Raw genomic sequence first — 25,132 nt, forward strand, 5'->3', positions numbered from 1 at the left:
AAATTTCCAAGAACAATTTCCTGACACTAATAGGTTGGGATATTTCCATGGGAAGGCTCTGTGAATGTTGTTCCTTGAACAGGGAGAGAACAACACTGGTTTGTTTAGTTATTCTGAGTGTATGATGGATGAAATGTCAGAAATAATTCTACAGGCTGCTGATGTCTAATCCCGGAGGACGAATGCCTGCATTTGAAATCCCACTGCAGGTTTAATTTGCCCAAATGAATCCCCATTACAACACCTTTTGTTACTTTTACAAAGAGCAATAAAGTAATGCTGACAAATCGTAAACCAAGAGCAAAGTGACTCTAGAATTATTAAATATCACTCACAACTAAATTTAGCTGGTAAATTTGAGTTGGCAGAAAGAGCTTTAACTAAGAAACACTTTCTCTAATCCCCAACACTTGAGATATTGAACATCTCTTGACCGCAAAAGCTTTGGCAATACCTGAGTGGCCGAAGGGCACTCAGGCACCCAGCTAATGCTAAACTCGTCTTGGTGTACATGCAGGTCAAGGGATGGTTTCTCTGAATTTGAGGATATGAGAGTGTCTCTGGTAGCAAGGTGAGACTTCTTAGGATTTCACAGCATTAAAACAACTTGTTCAGCACAATCCTGGAAACTAGGTGTTCTTCTCACCCTGACTGAATGGGAAGGGATAGATGGCTCACTGCTCAGGGGACCAGCACAATAAAATTAATAATAATAATAAATTTTAAAAAAAAAAAAAAGACTGTAAATTCAAATGCAATTCTGATTCTACATTTGGCAATGTAGAATCTACCACAAGCAGTAAATAACTATTGTCTTTACATAATCTAAGAGTCTTTCTTTAACTTTTATGCTCTTCTACAAACTAAAACCAATTATAAAACCTTGGCAGTTATTTTAAGATATTGCCGTCTTATTTATTTCTTACTGAGTGTGTAAAATGGAAGAAGAAGGACCCTGTAGATGACAACAGCCCTAATTTCCAGAAGTACTCTCTGATTTTTCAAGCACCATCTTGCACTGTACTACACTGGGTGGAAAAAGAGCAGTTTAACCTGTCTGCGTGAAATGCACACATGGAGAATTTGGTAGGTGTTTCTTTCATTGCATTATTGGAAGAGAAATGTTTTATACAGACCATTCCTGTGAGCTTGTTCTTATTCCAAGAAAGACTACACTGAAGGCTGGAAATCAGACCCTCACTGATGTGGGTTGCCTGCTATGGAAATGGTTCCATTGGGCTTCTCCCTCCCTTTGTTTAACAAGGCTAAATTTCACTCACAGGGTAAGAATATCAGTTTTACAAGTACACAAGTATCATATAAGTTTGTAAATTCACTGTTCTCTGTAAGTAATATAGGCTGCTTCCATATTACAGCAGCATTCAGTATTATAGAAGTGTATACTATATTTTAGTTGTCTAGTTTAGTTGGTGGTTTTTTTTGGAGGCAGGTGAGTGTTGGCTGTACAGATCATGTGTAAAGTTCCTGGAAGAAGAGAGGTGCTCCACAAGATCCTTGACTAGACAGAAGTTGGTACACGGTACTCGCTTAGTATTAAGAGGCAAGCTATGTTATAAAAGAATTTGAGATCACTGTAGCTTATGGATATTTTCATTGTGCATATAGATGTCTAATCCCCTTTGAATCCTGCTAATCTCTTGGCCTAAATTATACCTAATAGCAATGAGTTCACCAGGTTAATTACTGCTTTTGTTAAAAATGAAATGAAATGAAATGAAATGAAATGAAATGAAATGAAATGAAATAAAATGAAATGAAATGAAAGGAAATGTCTATTTTTATTAATTTTTTTTTTCCATTCTGCTTCAGTAAACTTCGTGTTCTTGAGTGGATAAACAGAACAACCTGTTTTACCTTATTGGCATGATTTACTATCTTGAATAATGCTACTATATCCCTTCTCACACATCTCTGTCAATTGCACAGTCCTAATTTCTTCACTTTTCATTCATATGAAAATGTATGCATTTCCTACTTATTTGGGAGGCACAGTCTATGTAGAAAGTTGATTTCAGACTTCAGGTTATCAGAAGGTGATGGACCTGCCCCGTTGTGCATCCCCACTCTATGCTCACATGAAAGAGTCTTTAAATAAAAGACAGAAACAATCCTGTGAGCTGAGAGTGAAGCCAAGAGGATGCCCGGAGCCCTGGAGCCACACTTCCTTTCATCTTTAGTCACTGGCTCTGCAAATCCTAAATCCTCTCCTTGACCACAGTTATTTCCCCACAGGGTGGGAAACACGGGTTTGCATCCCCCGAGGCAGAAAGGGAAATGGGACCCACGTGTCCCCCTGGCTGTGATTGTGCTGACAATACAGCTATTGCACTAAGAAGAGGGGGCAGGCATGACCATTGTCCACTTCCTCTTCCAGAATTATTTTAACAGAAAACAGTGATCCCTTCTAAGTTCCTTGGGAAACAAAGAGAAAGGGATATAAGACCTACACATGTGAGACTGCAGGGCTGCCAAGTGAGTGGGTGCTTCTGCCAGGTGCTCTGAACCCAGCTGGAGGTGCTGGGTAGGTTGCTCCACAGGTTGCTCCTTCAATCTCAATTCCTTTGGGATTGCACACAGGGGGCCAGCCTCAGAGACACCTCCTTGGTGTCTTCAGACATCAGCATCCCAGGGGCTGAACCGACTCATGGACATCCCTCTCTCTCCTCACTGGTGGTAGAGGCAGTCTAGGCTGCCAAACATTTAAAAGGATGAAATTAGGTAAAATCCTGCTGAGATGATTCTTCAGGTTCCCAGGCAGTCGAGATAGTCAAAGCCTCCAAATTAGATTTTAGCCCCTAACAAGGAAATGCAGAGCTGACTTTCTGCTTTTATATTATTATCTTAATGCAATTTGGGTGCCACCAGCGTGGTTTTTAATCTGAGCATTTTCTGCTTGCACTGGAGCCTCTGCAGTTATCTTTGCCTTACCATGTTGCACCTTAGCAGGAAATAAGACATCTGTTGCCCTTATATAGGCTTCAGCTATAACTATTTGTGATGCTAAACATTAAGGGATATATTTTGTTAGAGTTATGGCTTCTCACTAATACAGGTCCTATTACCTCATTCCTTGCTCCTTATGTCATTGGCCATGATAGCAATTTTGCTAAAAACATACAGCGGAGCAGCAGGAAGCTTTCATAGGATATCAAAACACCACCACAGCCAGCATGGTAAAGTTTTTCTGGTGATTGGCTATCAACCAGTGTTTCTCAGGAAAAAAAGTTATTTTACAAATTGTAAAAAAAAAAAGAAAGGGGGGGTGGTGGGGGGGAGTTGATTACAAGCATAGCCCTACACACACTAAGAAAGGTGAATTTGGATGACTGGTTTGGTTTGGTTTGGTTTGGTTTGCTGAGTTCCCATTCTCTTTTCCAGTTTCATTTACAAGTTTAATTGTAATCGATGCATATCACAGTAGTGGGAAAGTCTGTGTCCTCACCTGGCTGGCAGGACCAGGACCAAAGCACAGTCTGACTACTGTCTGGAAGAAATGTGTTGTGACATTCAAGGAATATGTTTACCTTTGCTCTTGCTACGGATACTGCAGGCTGGGTGAGGTGGGCAAGGCTGGAGGCTGCAGACTGCTCCTCTTGGTCAGTCCTAAGGCATGCTGGTCTTGGGGTCCGAGCAATAATCTGTAAACTGAATGGTCTCTGTTGCTCTGCTTGAAAAGCAAAACACAAGTTTGTTGTTCAATGAAGACACTGTTGATCATAAGCTCAGTGTTTACATGTTAAACATCTGCACTGTCCCTCTTTTCCTCCAGTGACTCCTTTTCCACAAGGTGGAACACTCCTTTCATAGCAATGACTGTTGGTAAGGCACATTAGAAGAAAAGATGTGAGGAAATAAGCGTTAGACAGTTTGTTCTCAGTTTGCCATGGTGTGTAAACTCCCACAGCTCCCATGTCTTCAAAGTCCCTTGCAAATGCTAAATAGCTATCACCCTCATCTGAGGACTGTCTCAAGTGCGCAACCAGTGAGTGTGCCAGAGCCAGAAAGGCAACTTGTGGAGCACCTGAATCCCGCTTTGCACTCAGATCATCATGCTTTCATGAAAGTATGTTAAAAACATCACTAGCATTTTAATTTAACAAGCTCCATCACTTTCTAATGGTGCAATGCCTATGAATTACAGCATTAGTACTGCAACTGTTACTTGCAAGGTTTACAAGCAAGTTACCTTTATTTTCTCGTAATTACCCACAAATCTCAACTATCCCGGAAAATATAATCAACTGCAGAGTACTTCCTAATGGGACATGTGTGCCAGAGATGAAAATGATTCTATAGCAGCAGAGAACTGTGCTTTTCATGAAGAAGACCATGATCGAAAATTAATCCTTTGAGAATCCTGACATAATGTACAGATCCAGCAGAACAAATCCCATGTGACTGACAAGTGCTACATCAGAGTCATCAACCCTGACAACTGCTAGGGCCCCTTTCTGCTGCTGACCACAAAGGACCAAATTGGTGAGGGAGCATGCGGGCAGCTACAAGGTGGAAGGGCCCCCTGCCCTTGGGTTCACCCACTGCTCCAGCCCTTAGGAAGCAGCACTTAGCTCCAAGGGACTGTAATTGCAGCCTTTAGGATCCCAGAAGGATCTGGAAAATCAACATACACCACACAGCTACCCTGCTGAAGGCACAGGCTAAGCCAACCCAAAAACTAGAGTCCATTGTTTTTGTGCTTTGACTCTGATGTATTTCATTCCTTTGCACTAAAAAATGAACTAAAAAGAGATGCTAATTTTTATGACGCTAAGCGTTTCCTTCACTTTCTTTCATTACATACACCATGTCCTACCACTCAATACAAGTGCGACATATGCTGATAGGTGGGCCCATTAATTACGGTATCTCACTAGACCTTTAAAATTAAAGCTACTGCCTCTGGTGGTTTAGGTGGAACAGAGATATATAACCTCCTAAAATATCTGCAGTAGCCCCAAGTTAACAGCCAGTATTTTTTAATCCTTTTAGTTATATTAATACCCCCCCCCTTTTTTTTTTCTGGAATGGAGTTTGCCAATATAATTTGCAATTATTACTTTGCATAATAAATTCATCATTTTGAGCTCCCGACTCTGAAAAGCAAATCACCCTGAATATATTATCCGTGGGAAATGAATTCGTTTGTGTGTTTCGCCCAGATATATACAGAATATTCCTCCTCCTGGGGTGGCGGGGAAGGGTGGGATAGATTTTAATAAGACGGAAGAAGAATCGAGACAATTTTTGTAATAAAGCCCTGCCTAAGCCAAGCTCTCACGGCAACAAATCCCCTGGCAGGAGGCCCACCAGTGGACCGCATCCAAGACCTCAGCCTGAGCAGCGGCCAGGGGCTGTGCAGAGCAAGCCCAGTGCAGCTTATCACCTCTCCCCTCTGGCCCCTCCAAGCCCCATGGGTGGGCGCCATGACCTCGCCAGGGGAGCCCCGGCTCCCCCTGACCCCCAGCCCCCTTCCCCAGCCCACCGCCGGTGTTGTGATGAAGACGGGGCTTCTTCGTCGACCTGGTGGGTTAATTTCAGTAGCTGTGCTTTCCTTTATTCTTCCTGAGGTTTAAAACTGTGCCGGCAGCTGCATGCACATTCTTTCCCTTATTAGTTCAGTTCCCAGGCTGGCATTTTTGTCTCTGCTATAATTTTCATTTAAGCTAACAACTTACTTGCTGGGCTGCTCGTTTGAGTCAATAGTCATGAGGGTTTGCTGAGAACGCTAGCCAGGAGGCAAATGCTTGATGTTGTTTTGTCACTGTTGTTGTTTCAGAAAAAAAAATAAATATATATATATATACATATATATATATATAAAAAATAATAATTAGAAACAGTGAGTCAGTGTATATATATATATATAAAATAATAATTAGAAACAGTGAGTCAGTGTTGGTGTTCTTGTGGTCAGCTATCATTTCTTTCATGTTAACATGAAACCATGCAATGGCTTTTACTGCATATCAACGTATTGTGCAGGTTGTATCCTGCACTGATCTGCAGGCCGTCTTATTTCACTTACTTGACTGCTGTTGTACGGAGTGAAAATTGGTGAAGAATTTGACCTTTTTAGCTTTATGAGCATTTCACAATGAGCCTTAGAAACTCTACTTCTGATCTAATATGGTTGCTTAGTAAACGTTCATATTCAGGCTTGTAATCTGACTTGATAAAATTATTCATGTGTGTCTTTTCTTCCCATCAATACTTTGGCACAGCAACTGGGCAGATCAGTGTACAACAGTAGGATCCTGAGTTGCACATAATGTTCATCTGCCTTTGTGCAGACCGACAACTGCACGCGAATACAATATTCAGTATGTGCATGAGGAAATATTTTTATTAGGCTTCTTTTTATAAGGCACAAAGGACTACGGTTGCTTTCTCTTTCCTTTTCTTTTCTTTTCTGTTTTTTTTTTTTTTTCTTTTCTGTAAGAAATAAGACTACCACTTCCATATGTGATATTAAAAAGCTACGTCCCCCATATCTTTTACTTTTGTAGTCAATGCTGAGATCTCAGCCAAGGGCACAGCCTAGGCATTTGCATGTCAAGATGAAAATAATCCATTTTGATCCTCTATAGAAAATGTGGTAATAGTGGAAGAAGCTCAGAAAACATTACCCATCTCTCTGTGCCATGGGAGTCTTGAGAGAATAACATTCCAGAGAAGGGTGTGATGCTGCAGTGCAGCACTGCCTCAAATGCTGGGAAGAGCACAAAGAAGAATTCAGACACAACAGTAGTCATCTTGACAAAAATTGGATCTATGCTGATGGAAAGAAAAAGAGAAAAGAAAAAAGAAAAAGAAAGACAGAAAAAAGACTGCCAAAATAAAGGCTGGCTTCGTCCCATTTAGTGACAGCACCTACCTGAGACAGGTGTATTTGAGATGTCTGTGATAGAGTTGTTTTGGCCATGGGCTCCTATTTACTTACCGGGCAAAGAGAGGACCCGGAGGTATTTATTAACTGTAGGAGGGATGAATTAAAACCAAGACATATTGGACAGATACTGAACAGATCAATTTATATGTAGATTTGCAGCTGAGTATGCACTGCTGTGTTTTGGCCATCAGATCTCTGCTTTTAGAGAACATTATGTAGCTGGAGCCGGTCTGGCTGAGGAATGTGCTGCCCAAGCCATGCAGTGTGTGCCCATACACCAGCACACCCTTGTGTGTTCTGGGGACAAAAATGTTTCTCCATCCAGAAAGCCTACAGAGAGGGAGAAGGAACAGAGCTGCTGCTTTCCAGAGCTGAAGGTCAATACCTGCTCTAGACTCAGGTTTTCAGAGCCACAGACATGAGCAGATGTGTGTAACTTAAAAATGATCATAGGCATTTTTAGAGATTAGGAAGTCCAACGTACAGAACCAAGTAAGAAAAAAAAAAAAAAAAAGGTATCAAGTAAGCTCAAGCCTCATTTTGTACCACCTTGTTGTCTCCTCGGACCATCGGCCTTTCCAGCTGAGGCCCTACAATGTAAACATCAACAATCCTGATTTTAAACTTGGCCTTTTGAGTGTCTATAAATTGCTAGAGGAAGTGCTCCCACACAGCTCACTCCCACATAAACAGTCAGCATGTAATGCAGTGTATTCCTTCTCCGTTCTCAGGTCCTGAGGAAATAAAAAGTCCCACTGGACTGGGGAAAAAAAAATGGAAAAGCATGTAATATGAAATAAAATATGTGGAAGATAATGGGCAAGAAATCCACAGGCTTAGTAAGAAATATGTTAGAGACTGATTTTCAAATAGAAGGCTGTTTGTGTATATTAATGGGGTAACAATATTGATGGACATATTTGGGGATTTACTCTTCATGTTACAATTTGGTTGTTATCCTCCTTCCTCTTAAATGTACTCTTTACTTATTACTAGGGCCTTCAGAACAAGCATGCCCAACCTATAGGACTGAAATATGGGAGCCAGGAAAATTACTGTCTGTCTCTCTTTTTGAGTTTGTTAATCCTCAAGGATTCGTCCTACCAAAATCCCATTTCTTTCCCTGTTCTCCAGAACAGAACTTCTTCCTCCGCTCACCTGAGAATTATTCAGGGTCCTCAGAGTTAAGTTTGAGATCTTTTCTGCAGCAAAATCGTATTTAAATCTCCTGGATATTTGGTAGGAGGCAAAGACTCAGAAACTGCAAAAATAATATGTGCTAAAATTTGCGGAAGGAATAAAATTAATGCATATGCCATAGCACTACCCTGTACTACTTCCCATCTGGGAGGAAAGAAATAGGCATTTCAGCTTAATAATATGCATGGTTCTCCCATTAGATTCCAGAATCTCTTAATGTAGATACACATCATTTTCTGGATATCAACAAACCACTTGAAGTATTATTTATACTCAAGGCTAGAATGATTGCCATGAGAATAATTGTGTAAAGGCTGGAATAGGAAAACAAAATTAACATCGCTGAATGGTATTCAGGCCTCAGTGATTTGGCAAACTTAGCAAAGATCACATGTCAGTTAAATGACAGATATGAGCCGTTGCAAAAAATATAGTGGTATTTCTTGAAAATATCTGATAGAGTAAAGGTTAATGTTATTAACATTCTGCTTGGTATGTAGTTGGTGTGAATGCAATATGTTCTTTATGATTTCTGTTTTCAAATATCAATGATACTTGATTTTTTTATTAATAGTGTGTAAGGATGTATTGATTTTCTTTCTTTGTAAAAATAATTAAAGCTGTTGAGCTTGGAAGAAAAAGATCTAAACAGATTAAATCCCAGCCTACATAACTGAGCCTACAAACTAATGCTTCCATCACTCATCACAGTATTTTATTCTTCTTGGCTAAATTCATTTCATGTTTTTCTCTCCAGGGTTTAAGAGCTACTTTCTCCCATCCGACCTCTCCTCAACCTCCTTTGGAATCTGTAGATCCCTCTTTGTACCCTGAACCAGTATGAAACTTGTGAAACCAGTAAACATTCCCCAGGAAGAGGAAACGTGTACCATCCACCCTGTATCAATGGTTTGTGGGCTGATTCATTCTGCTTTTTCTAAGCCTGTCATGTAGACAGCTTTAATTCTTAAATGACACTTGTGTAACTGTAGGGAACTCATGTGCAAGTGATACACACGTGGTAATGTCTTTGACAGTATTGCTGTGGGTTAAGTTGTCTTTGTCTATCTTTTAAACAAGGGCACCCAGCCTCGCTCAGCCTTTCCTGATAGCTCTGCACTTTGTATTTCACTTGCTTTCATGTCTGTCCTCTCCTCAGTCTCAGATTTACAGTCACGGGTTTGCTCTCATGTCCCCATGGGAGACCTGTAAAGGGTGCTGTGATTTCCATAATTACTGATGACTACAGAAATTCCTCCAGTATGTGAATGTCTCCAGTTACTCATGCAGAGTTTAAGGAACACAAGTAAAAATATCTTCCCTGCCTCTTCCAAATATCTTAGAGCTCTGTCCCTGTTGCAAGAGGTGGGGAGGTAGAACACCGCATGTAAAGCTCTCTGTGTGGTGAGGAGAAAGGAGATGGCCACCAAGAGAGTGGCCACCAGAAAACCTACAGTGAATCAATCCCTGACAAATATTTCATAACAGTAGGAGAAATAACCTAGCAAAATCATGCTATGTTACAACTAGTGAATTTCAAACAAATGTAGGGGCATGAGAATGAAGGCTGGAAGGCTCCATACTCAAATTCCTAACCCAAATTCATCAAAATCTTTGGTGTCAGTGCTGCTCAACTCATCACTTTGGAAAAGGGTGTCAAGCTGTGGAACATAGACATGCCAGAGATCCATCAAGAGACACAACACAGTCGTGGGGGGTAACACTTGAGCAGGCTTCTCCATGTCCCTTCGTGCTGCACACCTTCACCTGATGATGAATAGTGTGCAGCCTGTTGACCCATAACAAGCACATCTCCCCTTTCATGTTTAACCATACAATGCAGGGTGTCGTTGCACATTATTTCCATGAGAGACAGGCAGATGGCACAAGAGTAAGTGAATTTTCAGTTTGAACCATTAGTTCAGTTTTTGACCTGCCACCTCTTCTGTTCCAACCAACCTCTTAATCCACTTGATTTTAAAATTACGCGGGCTTTGATTTTACCCCTTGCTCACCCTTTAAATCTCATTTCTTATCCCCTAACTCAATTAATACAGCTTAGTTAAAATTGTTACAAACATCTTTTTTGGGATTATCCTCTTAATCATAATTTTAAAATGAATGGAATATTCAATAATCTGTACTCATGATGTAATCAGAAATTAAAAAAAAAAAATCCTATGAAAGCTATTTAATAATATTCTAAACTACTCAGCATTCAATTAAGGCTATTAGAAGATTAGAAAAGAGATAGAAAGATGAATAAGGAATAAATCTGACATCTTTACCCATTGTTTCTAAAATGAATGACCACATTTAGGTCTTCTGAAAAATAATATGGTAATACTTTTTTTCTCCCACAAGATCCTGCTTTAGAAACATGCTTTTGTGCTTGGGAGGGGAAGGGGAGGGGATTAAAGTCTTTGAAATTGCTCTATTAATACTGTGGGCGCACTGAGTATCAGCCTGTCTCTTCACCAGAGCCAAAACAAGCACCCAAATGCCAGGATCGTCTCCCTAACCAAAAGAAAAACCCTCTCCTCTCTGCAAAACTGGGAATGGTGTGGAGGTTTTTGCACAGGACCCAGATGCACTGCTCTAGCATGGGTACCCGGGGATGTTATGCACCCTTCCTTTCCCCCGTCATGCATCTTGTATCCCCTGGCCACTTCTCCCCATTTTCTTGGCTAGCCAGGACATGAGCGCCAAGCCATCATGCTCAGGAATGCCAAGCCAGCAGTTGTGGCTACATCTGACGTGCAGATGCAAGGCGTAAAGGCTTTCTGTAGTGGCTTTCAGCTTGGACACTCACACAGATTTCAAGCAGCCTTGGTCTGTTCTTTTATTTTTATTCTGGTTTTTTGTTTTTGTTTTTGTTTTTTTCTCTTTTTTTTTCTGTTTTTTTTTTTCCCTGTAGCCATTCGAAGGTGAAATGCTCCTCGCACTAAACCTATTCTAGAGGGATTTGGGATCTGATTGTGCATTTGTTCTACAAATAACTCCCACCCCAGCCTGCCAATCATTCCACTTGCATAATTTCTACAAAAGCCTGAGGGAGTTTTTCATGCAAAAGGACTTGAGGGTCAAGCACACTTTAGAAGAGATTCATTTTACTTTTTTCAAAGTAAACTTAAACAGCTTTAAAACTTGTCCACATTCCCAAGCCCAGATCAGAGCCAGTCACAAAAGGGCAAATTGTGGTCCACCGTGTATGTGTCCGAGGCTTGTTGTCCACCAGGACAAGGACCACTTGCTGCCCTTAGTGACAGCACTGAATTTTCACTGAGGTCAACGTGCACTGACTGAGGGTGTGAGACCCTTACAATAATTTCAGCAAAGTCAAACACTCCAAAGCTATGTCATCACAGCAGATTGCACTCTGAGAATAGCGGGAAGGAATTACATTGCACATTGTTAAAATGTTAGCAACCACATTTCATTTTTGAAAAGGCAATTTATTTGTCCTGAAATAAAGAGTTGATTATATCTCTTATTACTGTTACAAGAACTTGATATATCACAAAGTGGAAGAGTTACAACATGTACCAACTCTCAACCAGGAAAAATGAACCTGATTCATAATTCACTTTGAGAATGTCTAGTTAGTCAATCAAGTGATTTGTAATCATAAAGGCTGCCAGGAATTGAATGAATAATGGACCGTACTAAAATTCTCGGATTTTCTAGTATTCTTATTTCATTATGTGACTTTTATTGCTATTTCTGATAGTTGTCTCACTTTTGGCAGAACAAATTAAACTATTCATATTTACTGGAAGGAATATATTTGACTGTTTAATGCACATAATGAATACACAAACGGAGTGACCACTGCATGTAACAAATGACTGTCAGACTTTTCTCCACAGAAGCTAAACCTTTAGGATGTGAAGCTTGGATAGAAATGTTTTTTATCTCCCCAGCCCATCACCACCACCCCTGTTTTTCCCCTTGAAAGGATTTTTGGGGTAATCAATCTGAGCATATATTGTATTGTTACAGTACATTTTCTTGAGTTGTTTTATAACTATGGAAATGACATAATTCATATAGCATGGCATCTGCTAAAGAGCAACTGCTTTACACTCTTTCTTCAGCCGAGAAGCATCTTACAATGTATGATTATCTATTAAGATGTGACCTCTAACTCTGTATTTTTACCAGTAATCTGGTAAAAATGGGTAGATAGTTCTAGATAGATCTGGAAATGAGAAACAACGACTCTAAACTCTGAAATTGTGCGGAAGTTGCAGCTTTAATATGTGCTAATTACATGCAAAAGTACAGATTTTTTTAATGTTTAGTTTCTTTTTTCAGACTTTTGCTGCAAAACAAAACTTTTAAAACGCACAGCTAGCATTAAACAGAAAGTCCTTTGCTTGTGTATCTCTCTCATACATGGTTTCTCATTGAAATTTTAACTCATTGTTCACTATCGCACTTATTGTTATCTTATACTATCCTATGCTTTCGACATCCTGACGATCGAATCAGATGGTGTTGTGATTTTATTCTCAACATTTTCCCCTATCTACAGAGTAGGTCAATTAGCAGATTTCTGCCTCTTGTTTTCATTTATATTTATGCTGTTTCAATTTTCTTTTACATGGTATGGGGTAGTATGTAAGATAGGGAAGATACAAATGTCAAGCAATAAAGTTAATTTTAGAATATATTTCTACAAGAGCATTGTTGATATTTTAGACAGGATTTTAAGCATTTTGCTGGCCCTCTATCTGCAATCCAGATGTGAGGTCCAGACCCTCCCATTTAAAGCAACATTTTTTAATTCATTTCTCCACATGGTTTCACCTCAGAGTGGAGTACAACCAGTCTGGGACTAGAACGTGGCAATGGGAAAACAGCTATTTTGGGATGCTTCGGATCAGGCTCCCAAATAAACCTGAATTTAGAAAAACAAGATGCAGTTAGCCAAACTGGAACATAGCCAGGACACTGCTCCTACTGTTACAGGCATCCTCCTGCTATTTCATAATGATCGCAAGAGATCACTGCCTGCATTTTACACCTTCTCTGAAGCTGTTGTTATTTCAAAGGGACAATATCAAGTCAAATGTAAACTACAATTGAAGCGTAACCAGTTGCAAAGCTCACGTCCTGTGACATCTTTTTATTGCCAATGAAAACACAGCATTCTGAACTTAAATCTGTGGAAATATTCCTGGACCAAACAGGGTGCCATTGTGTCGGTAAATGAGAAAGGAAATTTGAAAACCGAAATGGCAAGAGTGATGAGATAATTTTGTCTGTGTTAACTAGGATGAGGTAAATGATGAAAGGTGTAATAAAACATTGAAATACTTTTGACTTCACTATTCAAATGCTAGGGAAAATCCACCACCAGCAGGGAAAAAAAAAAAAAAAAAAAGACAAAACAGTTGATTTTGATAGAGAAGTGTCATAGTTAATTTTTAATATTATTTATTTCTTTATTCCTGCTACTGTCATTTCAAAAGTGGGCATGGAATGCACAAACAAATAAAATGCACAAGGTCAAAATGTAGCTTTAGTCAATTATGCAGTATTTACTGCATTTACATCCAGAACTTTCTCCAACTAAAACCACTGTAAATGTCTAGCTGAAGGAGCACCATAAGCATCAGTCAACAAAGATCATGTTGAGCTCTGTGGGAAAGGATATCCAGCAGGAGCCATTTTCCAATCTCCAGCTTGTGCAGAAATCTTGTGTCTGTCACATTAAAAATCAGTAGATTTTAGGATGAGACTTCTGTACCTCCCTCCCACAGCCACGCTCTCCAGCAAAACAGATACATGGTTTACTAGAGACAGTCTTCCTGGTATCCTGAAATATAGTAAAGCTGAAAAGCTGCTTAGAGACAGATCCACATTTCTTTAAGGAGGTTTAGCACAGTGCAAACTGAAAGAAATGGCTGGTGCAGCTGATTTTAATAGCTATGTAAAGCACTGGAGTTATGTGGGATCCCACCATTTTTAATGCATTGCCTGTGATCATAGTAATGAGGCACTTGTAGAGTAAGCCATGTACTTTTAACTTTTTACTCACTCAGGAAAAATGAAGTATCAATACAGTGACAGCTGTAAAACCGAAAACAAGAAATCCCTGCTAATTCATTTGGTGGTTTCATTCATGCCCTTTGTGGACAAGCAGAAATTTGTTATTCATTAAACACTGAGTTCTAACTAAACAAATAGATTTAATTATGCTATACTTTCCATGTTTTTGCAAACTACAGGACTTTGATCTTCGATATAAGAACACATACAACGGGGAGGTGAATTTTACTGCTGCTGGTATAAAAGCCCCATAATAGCAGAGGTTAATGGGTGGGCAAGAGACCATACTTCCTTTCTAAATACTGCCGAGGAGTGTGTGAGCATTAACCTCTTGAATGCCATTTCATACATTAAGCAACTTTGAATTTCTAGGTGAATTAAAAACAAATAAATTCCTGGGAAAGTTGTAATTAAACCTCAGCAGACTTTTGAGACACCCACAGCATACCAGCTGTTGCTTATCTTTGTCTGCTTTGATGAAAATATCAAATTCATTGCTGGGAGAACACAGTTCTGGGGAAGTAACCATGCCCGGTTTTGGGGCCTGTGTCTGCGCCACAACGAACTTATTTTTTATTTATTTTTCCAACCCTTCATCTGGCCATTTGAACTTAGTTTCGCAGAGGTGAGCCAATAGCAAAGGGGCTGAGGTTCCCCGAAGGATCTCGAACCTCTGGAGCTGAGGTCTCTGCTCTGGCACGTACCCGGCCACTCCCTGCCTGCCCACATGTAAGGCGGTGAACACATAGCCCTCAGAAATGAAAAAAAAACCTACTCCCAGCAGTTGGATACACCAAAAATAAACTGTGTCAGAGGTCTGACTGAATGTTTACCTTTTCAGTCAGGATCCTCTCCTTAATGCTATCCAGAAGTTGGGCCCAGTGCCTAGCAATTGTCTTATACAAAGTATATAAGGAGATGGATCCGGGCTTAGCAAGGCGCGACTCCCCGCTGTGCCCATCAGAGAGGACGGCTTTGTTTCTCTTCCCCCCGGGATTTGTTTTTCCCCATACCTGTCGATTTGGGCCAGCCACAGCCAATGCTTGCATCTTCCACAACGTCAGGGTCTCAGCACTGCAGCAGCTCGGAGCAAAGCCTGAGACTCTAGCAATGTGTCAGAAAGGACTAATAAATGCAGCCAAAATCTGTTGTTTTAACCTGACTGGAAGACTGGGATTTAAAGCAGCTTCTTTTCCCTGTATCTTGCTTCTGTTATTAGTGTGAACTTGAAGTGATGGAAAATATTTCAGGAGTGCTGTAACACAGCATTTTGATGCTTCCCTGTTTAAAGAGCTGATGAAATTGATATATTTTTCTGAAATGTTCTCCTGTCAAATTGGCATTTCCTTTGGAAATTGTCTTGATGGATAATTCCTGACTGGTTCACAGTTTGATGGGTTCCCACTATGCTGCCTCTTGCTCTGCACCACGGCAGGTATCACGGCTCCTGGTGCATCACCTTCCCAGATCAGGCAGGGGATCTCTAGTACTAGACAGCTCCAGTACAAGCTTCTGGGTCAGGTATCTGCTGCCAGACACTTCCACACCAGGCAGCCTTTGCGCACGCAGGACCACAAACCCCTCCTGCCCTGTGGTGGGTGCACAGGTCATGGCCAGATTCAGCTCAGCTGCTGAGCTTTCCAGCTTACCCTGGTCCAGGTGTCTGGACCTGGACTCATAGATCTGGGATCCCACGACATGCCTGTTCTTGCAATTACCCAGCAGGAGCTGGTTTTCTGCCATTTAATGCCCTGTAGTCTTGGGCATTGCAAGCTGTGGTCCATCTGCTCTCTCTGCCTGGAGGGACTGGGATCCACATTGCCCTCTCCCTCTTTGCCCAAGCTCAAATCAGGTAAACACTCATGTTTCCTCATGCTCTCAGGGTGATTTGTGTCTGGGTCCAGCCTACACAGCTTCAGCCTGATTATGTAACTTATTGCACCCACACAAAGCCCCCTAGATACTCTTGCCCACAGGACCTTTCTCTCCAGCTCCAGATGAGGCCCAGAGGGATAATTAACGAAAGTTTAATATTTTTGGTAGCGTACCTCTCTCTTTTCTTCCTACAGGGTGCTTGGGAGCCCACAGCACCGTCATTTCTCCTATCATCAGGGGCTGGAAGGCTCAATATTTGACATCCAAATATTTGTGTGGAGCTAACTCCAATAAACCATTAACATTTAATAAACAACCTTCAACAATAAGCATTTATTTTCATTTATGTAACTGAAACAAGTCTGTTTTCAGACAGGCACTGAACTCCCTGGTACATCTGTGGAATTCCTGTGCTATGAGGGCAGTTGGACTAACATGAAAACAGGGTGTGACCGGAGTCAAGCCCCGTGTTTGTACCTAGTCCAGCGAGCCCTAGGAAACAATCAACCTGTGTTTTCACAGCATAAAATTTTCCTATTTTAATGGGAAGAGGGCTTGGAAAACTTACTATTCACCCACTTTTCTTCTTTCTCATGGATAAGAGGGTACAGATGGGAAATGTTGGAGAAAAACAAGACTCTTCCAAGTGACCTAAGTGGGAATGGCTACGCTGGTGTTGTACCACTGGTGAGAACCCTGCCGGGGCCAAAACTTCACGTGGGCAGTCTCAAACCCAGCACAGGCATGCGTCCGTGCTTTGCCCAGAGACGAGATGATCCCAAGGTCGCAGCTGGAGGTTGTGTGTGGTCTGCATCCGGCAGGACCTTGGGGTGAATCACGCGGCTTTCGGCTCATCTGTGTCTCAGGCTCCATAAACGGGAACCGAGTTTTTAGAAGTGTGCCTTAGCAGAGCACAAATAGCTTTTTCCAGCTACAGTCTGTTTTGTTCCCTGGTGGGGAGCACTTCTTCACACAAACTTCTCCCAATCGATAGAGTGACAGCCCTAATGTATAGTTAGTGTATGTGTGAGGGTCATACAGCTGTCCCTTCAGTAGACATTAATCCTACATCCAGAACTATGCGAGAGGTTAATGTTTGCTAATCTAACAGACTCTGTTTCTCTCCAGTCCTGCAGGGATGAAAGGATGTGAGCTTCACTTAAGCTTTTCAAGTTTGGTCTGTGATGGATTCTGCCTGTTTTATTGCAAACGGGAGGGATGGGGGTGGACATCTGTCTCTGCTCCTAACTGAGGCTTTCCAAGCCAAGAATATTGTTACCATTTTTTGCCAAGAGTATAACTTTCCTTGGTGCTTAGCAAAGGAGCAGGGTTCCCTTTGCATAAGCTTGGAGAGGATTGGAAGGGGCAGAGCGGATGGGGGCATTTGCTCCCAAGCAAGACGAGCCCTGCATTCAGAGCCAAATCTCCCTGGGGCTTGGCTATCAGAGCAGGAAAAGCATGAACTGTTGCATTTGTGCCTTTCCTTTTCAGGTGGCCTGACAGTGATTAGCCATCGGGATCTGGGATGCCAGGCAGAGCCAGTCTGTGCTGTGGCTGAGCAGGGCAACCCTGTTATTCCAGAGGCACCTCTGGAGGGAAGCTCACAGCATTCCCCAGGACACCAGCTCTCCCTCCAGGCTTACTGCAGGCTAACCCACACCATATCATTTCTCCAGACAATGTAGTGATTTCTAGGGATTTCCCAAAACGCACCCACAACCCTCTTTATGACTTTATGACTCCCATTATAATTCCTTCTGAAACTACACTAGGTGGAGAAGGGAAAAGTTAGACTTTGCACACCACAGAGGGACTCATGCGAGTAAATATAAGAACATTGCTCAGGCAGGGCAAGGAGTATTTTCTGGCACTACATCAAGGAAATCATGCTGTGACCCAAGTACTGGTATTTGGATTCAACCCGAAACTACAGTAAATTAAAATAGGAAGTAGCAGGCTAACATCCTCCTGGAGAGCAGAAAAAAAAAAAATATATATATATATATATATATATATATATATATATACATATATATATATATGTATGTATGTGTATATATATATATATATATATATATATACAGGTCTGCAAGTTCCAAATTTCCTAGGCTTGAAATGCTTGAATGGATCTGTGCTATCCAGTACGATAAATTTTGTGTCCCTTTGAAAGTAGCTACTGAGCTACTCTCCTCACGAGGTAGATAGAGGTGAAATAAATGCCTCTCTGCTGCCGGTGCTATCCAAAAGTGCTGTTTTGGCATGGCACAGCCCTGCACAAGCCCCGACTGGAAGGACATCGGCACATGACAACACTACTTTTCACCACGGGACTAATTACCTCCAGAGTTTAACGTGGGAAGCCTAAATCAATACAATTTTAGCGCAGCGTGGGGCAAGCCAATGGATCAGCACAGCTGCCCCGTGTCCGCGCTGGGCGAGGGGCGGGCAGAAAAAGGGTAAGGGGCGCGGTGCCCTGGGCTTCCCTCGGACCCTCTGGCCCCTCCACAGCCTGTGGGGGAAAGGAGCCGGCTGCCGCCCCCCCCCCTCCCCCCCCGATGTGCCGAGGCCTGAGTTCCCGACCAATTTATCCGGATGGGACGCAGAGGAATTGGGGAGAGCCCGGTCCCCAAAACTCGTACCAGACCTGGTACAAACCTCGGTCCCCCCCGACTGGCCGGCAATAGGTTAGCTATAGGCGGCCCCGGGATTCTGAGAAAAAAATGGACTGTGAGCTCTACTCCGTCCTTCTGCGACTCCCACCCCTGCTGCTGGGCATGAACAAAACGTTTCGCCGCGACTGTCAAATGCCCGTCGTTCGCATGCAGCTGCCTCTGGAAATCGCTGTTGGAGCTAAGCAGCCCCCTCCGAAGGACCCCGCAACCCTTTTTATAAAAAGGGGAAAAGGGGAACGAAGGAAGGTGGACTCGGCTTCAGAAGCAGTGGTTTTGCAGCACAACAAGGAGAAAGGAAAAAAAAAAAAAAAAAAAACTTTATGGCTTTCCTGGGACTTCAGGATTTTGCGTTTCTATTTTTACAAGAATGGGCTGATTTGTCTTAGGCTATTACTGTCTATTACTGCTGGAAGTCCCGGGGAAAGGTGGGAAGCAGAGAATTCTGGCAATCTGCCTAAAGAGAAATCAATGAAACAAATTAATCCTTCGCAGGCTGCAATGACACAGTAATCCATCATTCAGAGCTGCTTTTATACACCAAATCAGAGAGCAGAGGAAAGAGCCCTGGGGGACATCACAGACAACAACTTACAGCAACACTGGGAAAATACTAAGGAATCAGTTTATTTAAAGAGGATAGATTTCAGTTGATTGCCTATTTCGTTTTATAGAGATTTTTCTTCCATAGTGCTGTGAAGCTCTGGGCGGATGGCTCTATCTGCCGCGTGCTGGCTCCCCGGGTCTCCTCCGTGGGTTTTCAGTAGGACTGGGGGGAAAATGGGGGAAAGAAAAGGAATAAAAAATAGAAGGAGCCCTTTTGCCCGCGATGGGCAGGTGGCTGACACCGGCTCCTGGGACCGGGAAGGGGGAGGCTCCTCGGAGCCCCGGGGGCTGCACAGGATCGGGCCCCGCAGCCGGGGTCGGATCCCGACCCCCCGTTTTCAGCCCGGAGTAGGGGCAGGGTGGCGAGATTAGAAGTCCCCCGGTGCCCAAAGGGACAGAGGGACGGGGCCGGCACCTGACCTTCCCTCGGGATGTGGGGGACCCAGAAGCGAGGTCCCCCGGTGCCGGCGGCGGAGGGCAGCCTCGGTGTCTCCCAAGAGCCCCCCGCAGAGCCGGGGGCCGACTCGGGCAGGCGTCGGACAGCAAGGCTCTGGAAATCCGCGCAAAAATGCAAGGAACAGCCCCAGGACGGACGGGCGGACGGACAGACAGACAGACGAAGGAGGGGGCGGCTGGAGCGGGGACAGCCCGTGCTGCTGTCTGTCGGGGTGCTATTAGGAGGGTTTTATTTTCTCGCCCCCTTAAGGGCAAAGAGGTAATTTTGGTAGCCCGTTTTGCGTGTTGGTTTCACCACCCTGGACACTTGGGAGGCATGTTTTATTCCGGCTCTCCCTTACTTTGAAGAGATGGATAATGTAAGGACCTGGTGGTGCTGCTGGGGTCAGGAGAAGTATGCTAATTGGGGAGCCTAATTGCTTCAAGCAGTCATGCCTCTAAACATGGAGAGCGCCGTTGATGGAGTCAGTCTGTTCCTAATAAAATGAAGAAGCACTGAATTAAATTCCCAAGAAAGGGACTATAAAAGTTTCCACAGTGTAACTAAATGACTTCACCTATACTATTACCCCTCGGATGACATCTTGAAAGAAGGCAGACTCAATACAGCCTCCATATTCATAAATTGGCTGCGCTTAGGCCAGTAAATCTGGAATGATTTAAAAAGGCTTTTTCATCCTCCCAATCAAATGAAGTCATTGTTAATTAGATGTTTTCTGTTAACAATGTCGCTGTTCCCTGCGTTACCTGCTCACACGTTTAGTGAACTTCTTGCAACATCTGGACCAGCAGAGCTTGGGTGTCGGGGTTGGGTTTTTTTGGGTGGTTTGGGTGGTGGGGGTTTTTTCGGTGTCAGGTTGAAAGGTGATTTCCTTCCTCGTTTCGGGGCTGCATCTTTTCATCCCGCTGCTGGCGGGATAAATGCCGCCTCTGGATGCTGTTGGAGGTCGCAGATGTTCCCAGGGTGCAGCCCCAGCCCGCCCAGGAGGGTTTCGGGGTGTTCATGGGCCCTCTTTCCCTGCTCAGGACACCTGCGGAGAGGGGCACAGCCCTGGGGACAACCATGGAGAGGGAAAAGAAGCCCAAACTTCCAGCCGGAGCCGGGATAATAATAATAATAATAATAATAATAATAATAATAATAATAATAATAATAATAATAATAATAATAATAATAATAATAATAATAATAATAATAATAATAATAATAATAATAAATAATAATTTTTTAAAAAAGGAAACCCGCAGCCCGAACGCAATGAGGAGCGAGGAGAGATGCTGGTACACGTCTCTCAGGGTTTGGTGCCTTCACCGGACGCGTGTCTTCTCCTGCCCCTCCGCCCCGAGGCACGGCGGCGCTGCCCTTCTCCACCCTCACCCCCGGCGGCGGAGCGGAGCCGGGGGCTGCGCGCCCGTCCCGGGGCCCACGTGTGGGGAGCAGGACACGGGGCCGCGCCCGTGGTCCCCTGCCCTAACAAGGGGCGTCGGGGGCGCGCCGAGACCCAGGGGCCCCGCGGGGACGCGCGGGGGAGCGCGGGGGCGCGCTCGGTGCGGCGCGGCTGAGCCCTCGCTTCCCCGGGCTGGCTGTAGGGAAGCAGGGGCGTCCTGCTTAATTAGGCGGAGCAGGTGTTTTGCCAAGTGCTTTGTACCTAAACTGGTGACCTCGTCAGAATTCCCCCGCAATCCTTTGTGCCGTGTAAGCCCGTCTTCATCCTACTTAGAATGATTCGGTCGTGTGCTTCGTGTGTCTTTCTCCCGGAATTGGCTCCAAATAAACGGATCAGGAATGTAAAACTATCCCCCCAAGACATACGACGAGGAATTGTCAAGGAGACTTTGGTCCACTATCCATGTCTATTATGCCAGTCACTCATAATGATCCCTTGTGGTGTGTCATACGTCATCATGACACTGATCCATGAAACAGTTTAATGCTATTCGGGGATGCTCCGGCATAGCGCAGCCTCCACCTTTGCAACTCACTGCAGATAAACCCCCTGCCTTCCTCTCCGAAGGAGCTCCGCATACCCTAAATCAAAAGCAACCATCCCGGGCACTTTGTGGCCAAGCGCACGCCGCTCGAGGTTGCTAGCTGTTTCCCTGGGCCGGGGAGGGGGCTGCTTCGTCTTCCCCCCTCCTCCTTTTTGCCTCGCACCTCACATCCCAGCAGCCATTCTCACCCGCTTTTTGCTTTTGCCCCCGCCGCTCCTCTCGGTGTGTTACCCCCTGCGTTAGACTTTCCCGCACTCCCGAAATTAAACGGGGAAAGATGCGCTTCCACAACCGAGCTATCTATATCGCGCGTGGGCGAGAGGCAGCGTCTCCTCGCTGTGTACACACAAACCCGCGTGTGCCGGCTGCGGGGGGGCGGGGGAGGGGCACACACGGCGGGCTGCGGGGGGGCTGCGTGGCGCGACCCCACTCCCACGCGGTCCCACGGAGCAGACAGCACCGTGCCCGTCTGCTCACAGCCGCTTCCAGCCCGCGGCCACCCGCCCTGCCTGAGCGCCCTCCCCACGCCCCCAGGACATACGAGGGGCGATGGGGGCACGGCCGGGGGGTGCCGAGCTGCCAGCGGCCCCCCCACGGAGGCCAGACGGGGGCTGCTGCTCCGACGGTCACCTCGCCCCGACGGCAGCGGGGCTGCTCAGGAGCTCGGGGGATGCTCCGGTCCCGCGGGGCAGGATGCTCCGGGGGACACCCCGCCGACCCCTGGCCCGACAGCGAGGCTCCGACGGCTTGGCCCGACTCGGCCCGGCTCGGCCCGGCTCGGCCCGGCTGTGCGGGTTAGGCTCGGGGCAGCCGGACCCGGTGCAGCTGCTCCGCTCCGTCTGCGGGAGGGAGGCAGACAATAGCGGCAGCTGAAACACCTGCTATCTATCACGGCAATAAAATATGTACAGTAATGTGGAGTAATTGCTCTTTCCGCTTCCAGAGGGAGCTCAAAGCTGGAAAATCAAGGTTAGAGTCTTCCAAACTGTAAACAATTTCCACAGGGCACATCCAAAGCATACGCAGATAGACAGGGAGACAGACAGAGAGAGTTCCCGGTTTGACTCAGAAGGGACTTTAAGATTCATTTAACATTGTGCGAAGAGGGATAAAGAGTCTGTCAACGTGTATTAATCTGTTTAGCTGCAGCACGGGGCTGGGAAACTTTTACCTGTGCGCAGCGCAGGCAGGGAAGCCGGCAGAAAAGCGAGCGGGAGGTAAAAGGTGAGCGGGGATCCGAGCCGATTTACGGCCGGATTAGTGCCGCAGTAATTAATTCACCGCAGACCACAGGGCTGTGCAGACAGGATACATATATGTATATATATAAATATATGTGTGTGTGCACACATTCTGCCTGGAAATAGCGGCGAAGTTGTGTGGCATCCAGGCAGGGACCTCACGCTGGTGCGCACACCTGCGGCCGCGTGTGAGCGCTCGTGTAAACGCGTGTAAACGCCGTGGGCGTGCGGAGCGAGTCTCTCACCGTGCACCTGAGCGTGCGCCCACGTCCCCGGGTGTTTTTCCTCCGTGTCTTTGCCGTGCAAGCGTGCACCCGTCCCACGGGTCTTATTGAGCGCACACGGTCCCGCTCGGCCGTTCGCAGTTCAATATCGGCCGGCACTAAAAATTTAATGCTGACTCGGAAAAGGCAAACTCTAATTAAAACCCCCTCGAGGACGGACGGACCCCTCGAAGAGCGGCTGGGACGGGGGTTTTGGGGAGACCCGTCGCTTCCCCGCTGCTCCGCAGAGGACGGGCGCGGGGAAATCACCGCTGCGCCGGGCTCGGCCAGCGATCCAGAGGCCAAAACCTCTCCCCATCCTCCTGCTGCCCGGGTCGTGCCCACCCGGTGCTGCCCGCTCACCTGCGCAGCCCGGGCCACCCCTGCCTCCTGCCCTGCCCGGGGGCTGCTCCCCGCTCCCCACCGCACCCGCAGTGTGCGGGGGGGGCCGCTCCCCGCCGCCTGCCCCCGGCCCCCGCCGCCCTCCCCGCCGCCGGTGCCGCATCCTGCGTATAAATCACCGAGAACGAGCTGCAGGTTCGTTTCCTTCGGGGAAAAATAAACAAGTAAAAATAAATAAATGAACCCGGCTTTATTGCTCTTTTAGCAGAGGGATGGCGTGTCTCCGCTTATAAAAGGCGCGGGGGGGGGGAGAAGACAGTACGTTAAGCGTCCCCGCCGTCTCCCTGACAAGTCATTACACCTTTATCCACCACCAATTAACCACACCTCGGGGGGTTGCTCCTCGCGGCGAAGCCCAGCCTGAAACCGAGGGGTCCCCCCGCATCCCGACAAGGGCTGGGGACGGGGCCGGCCCCGGCTGCGCGCAGGCGGGCGGAGCGGATCCGCACCCGCGCAGAGGGGCGGACAGAGGCGGGGGCACCGGGGGACAGCCTCGGCCCAGGGAGGCTCCTCTGACCCTGCGGGGCTCCTCCTCGGGCAGGCAAAACTTTTTTTTTCTCTCTTCCTCTCCCCCCTTCCCAGCCCCTGCCAAACTAGGCACCCCGCGCTGGAGCCCTGATCCGCAACACGGTCCAGCAAACAGCCCTGTTTATCACCTCACAGTGCCAGTTTTATGCGCTGTAATGCGACATAGGCATGAGTGAATAAGCGCTGAGAGCTCCGGGTACACGCGAATGAGCACGGTGAAATGCCACCTTCCTTACCTGTCCCTTTTCCTAGCCACCTCGAACAAAAGGCATCCAGGAAGCTTTTTGTGACACTGAATTAATTCCAAATATTTGGTACACAAACTTAGCAAACCTAAAGGAGATTAATTTTCCACAGTAATCCAATTAAAAGATTTCTAAAGTAATCTTTTTTGAAAAAAAAAAAATAGTGCAGGGCTAAAGAGGAAAATCGTTTTTATGACAGTGATTTATTGCGCCAGTTTGGTCTACAGAAAGAGGCTTTCCTCACTTTGAGATGACCACTCTTCTCCCCCCACACCCCTACCCCCCCGAGGGCGCAAATATACCCTAGCATACAAGTGACTCCGTCTGTTTATTGTATTTTATTTTTATTTTCTGGAGAGCCCGTCGTCCGGGACCGAATCCCGCCCTTAGCGCACCAAGGAAGGGAGTTTGGTCGCTCACAAGTACCCTAGACTTTTTAAAGTGCTAATAGATTTATGGTCTCTTTTCCGACGCCCATCCAGAGTAATTAGCACATATGTTCTAAATAGATGATAGTTTTGTGAGCAATAAAGCAATTACCCATCGCTGGAGCTGACAGTTCCTCCAACTAAACTCCAACCAGCAGCTAATTGGAAAAGTCATTTCAGCTCCATTGTCTGCAATTAGTCCTGCTAAACTATTACACCCAAACTACCTGGTTTGAGGTTTATTTATTCATTTCTATTTC

At 45.2% G+C, this 25,132-nt stretch overlaps 1 long non-coding RNA gene across 1 annotated transcript in view; it reads right to left on the bottom strand.

Annotated features, from left to right (window-relative positions):
* LOC309890353 overlaps positions 1–25,132 on the bottom strand; it is a 48,127-nt gene that overhangs the window by 17,245 nt on the left and 5,750 nt on the right. The window contains exon 2 of the long non-coding RNA XR_014319409.1: positions 3,546–3,685. This is a non-coding gene — a long non-coding RNA (uncharacterized lncRNA). The remainder of the gene's footprint in view (positions 1–3,545; positions 3,686–25,132) is intronic.

This window comes from Aythya marila (assembly GCF_965140915.1).
Source record: "Aythya marila genome assembly, chromosome: Z".
Classification (NCBI taxonomy): Eukaryota; Metazoa; Chordata; class Aves; order Anseriformes; family Anatidae; genus Aythya; species Aythya marila.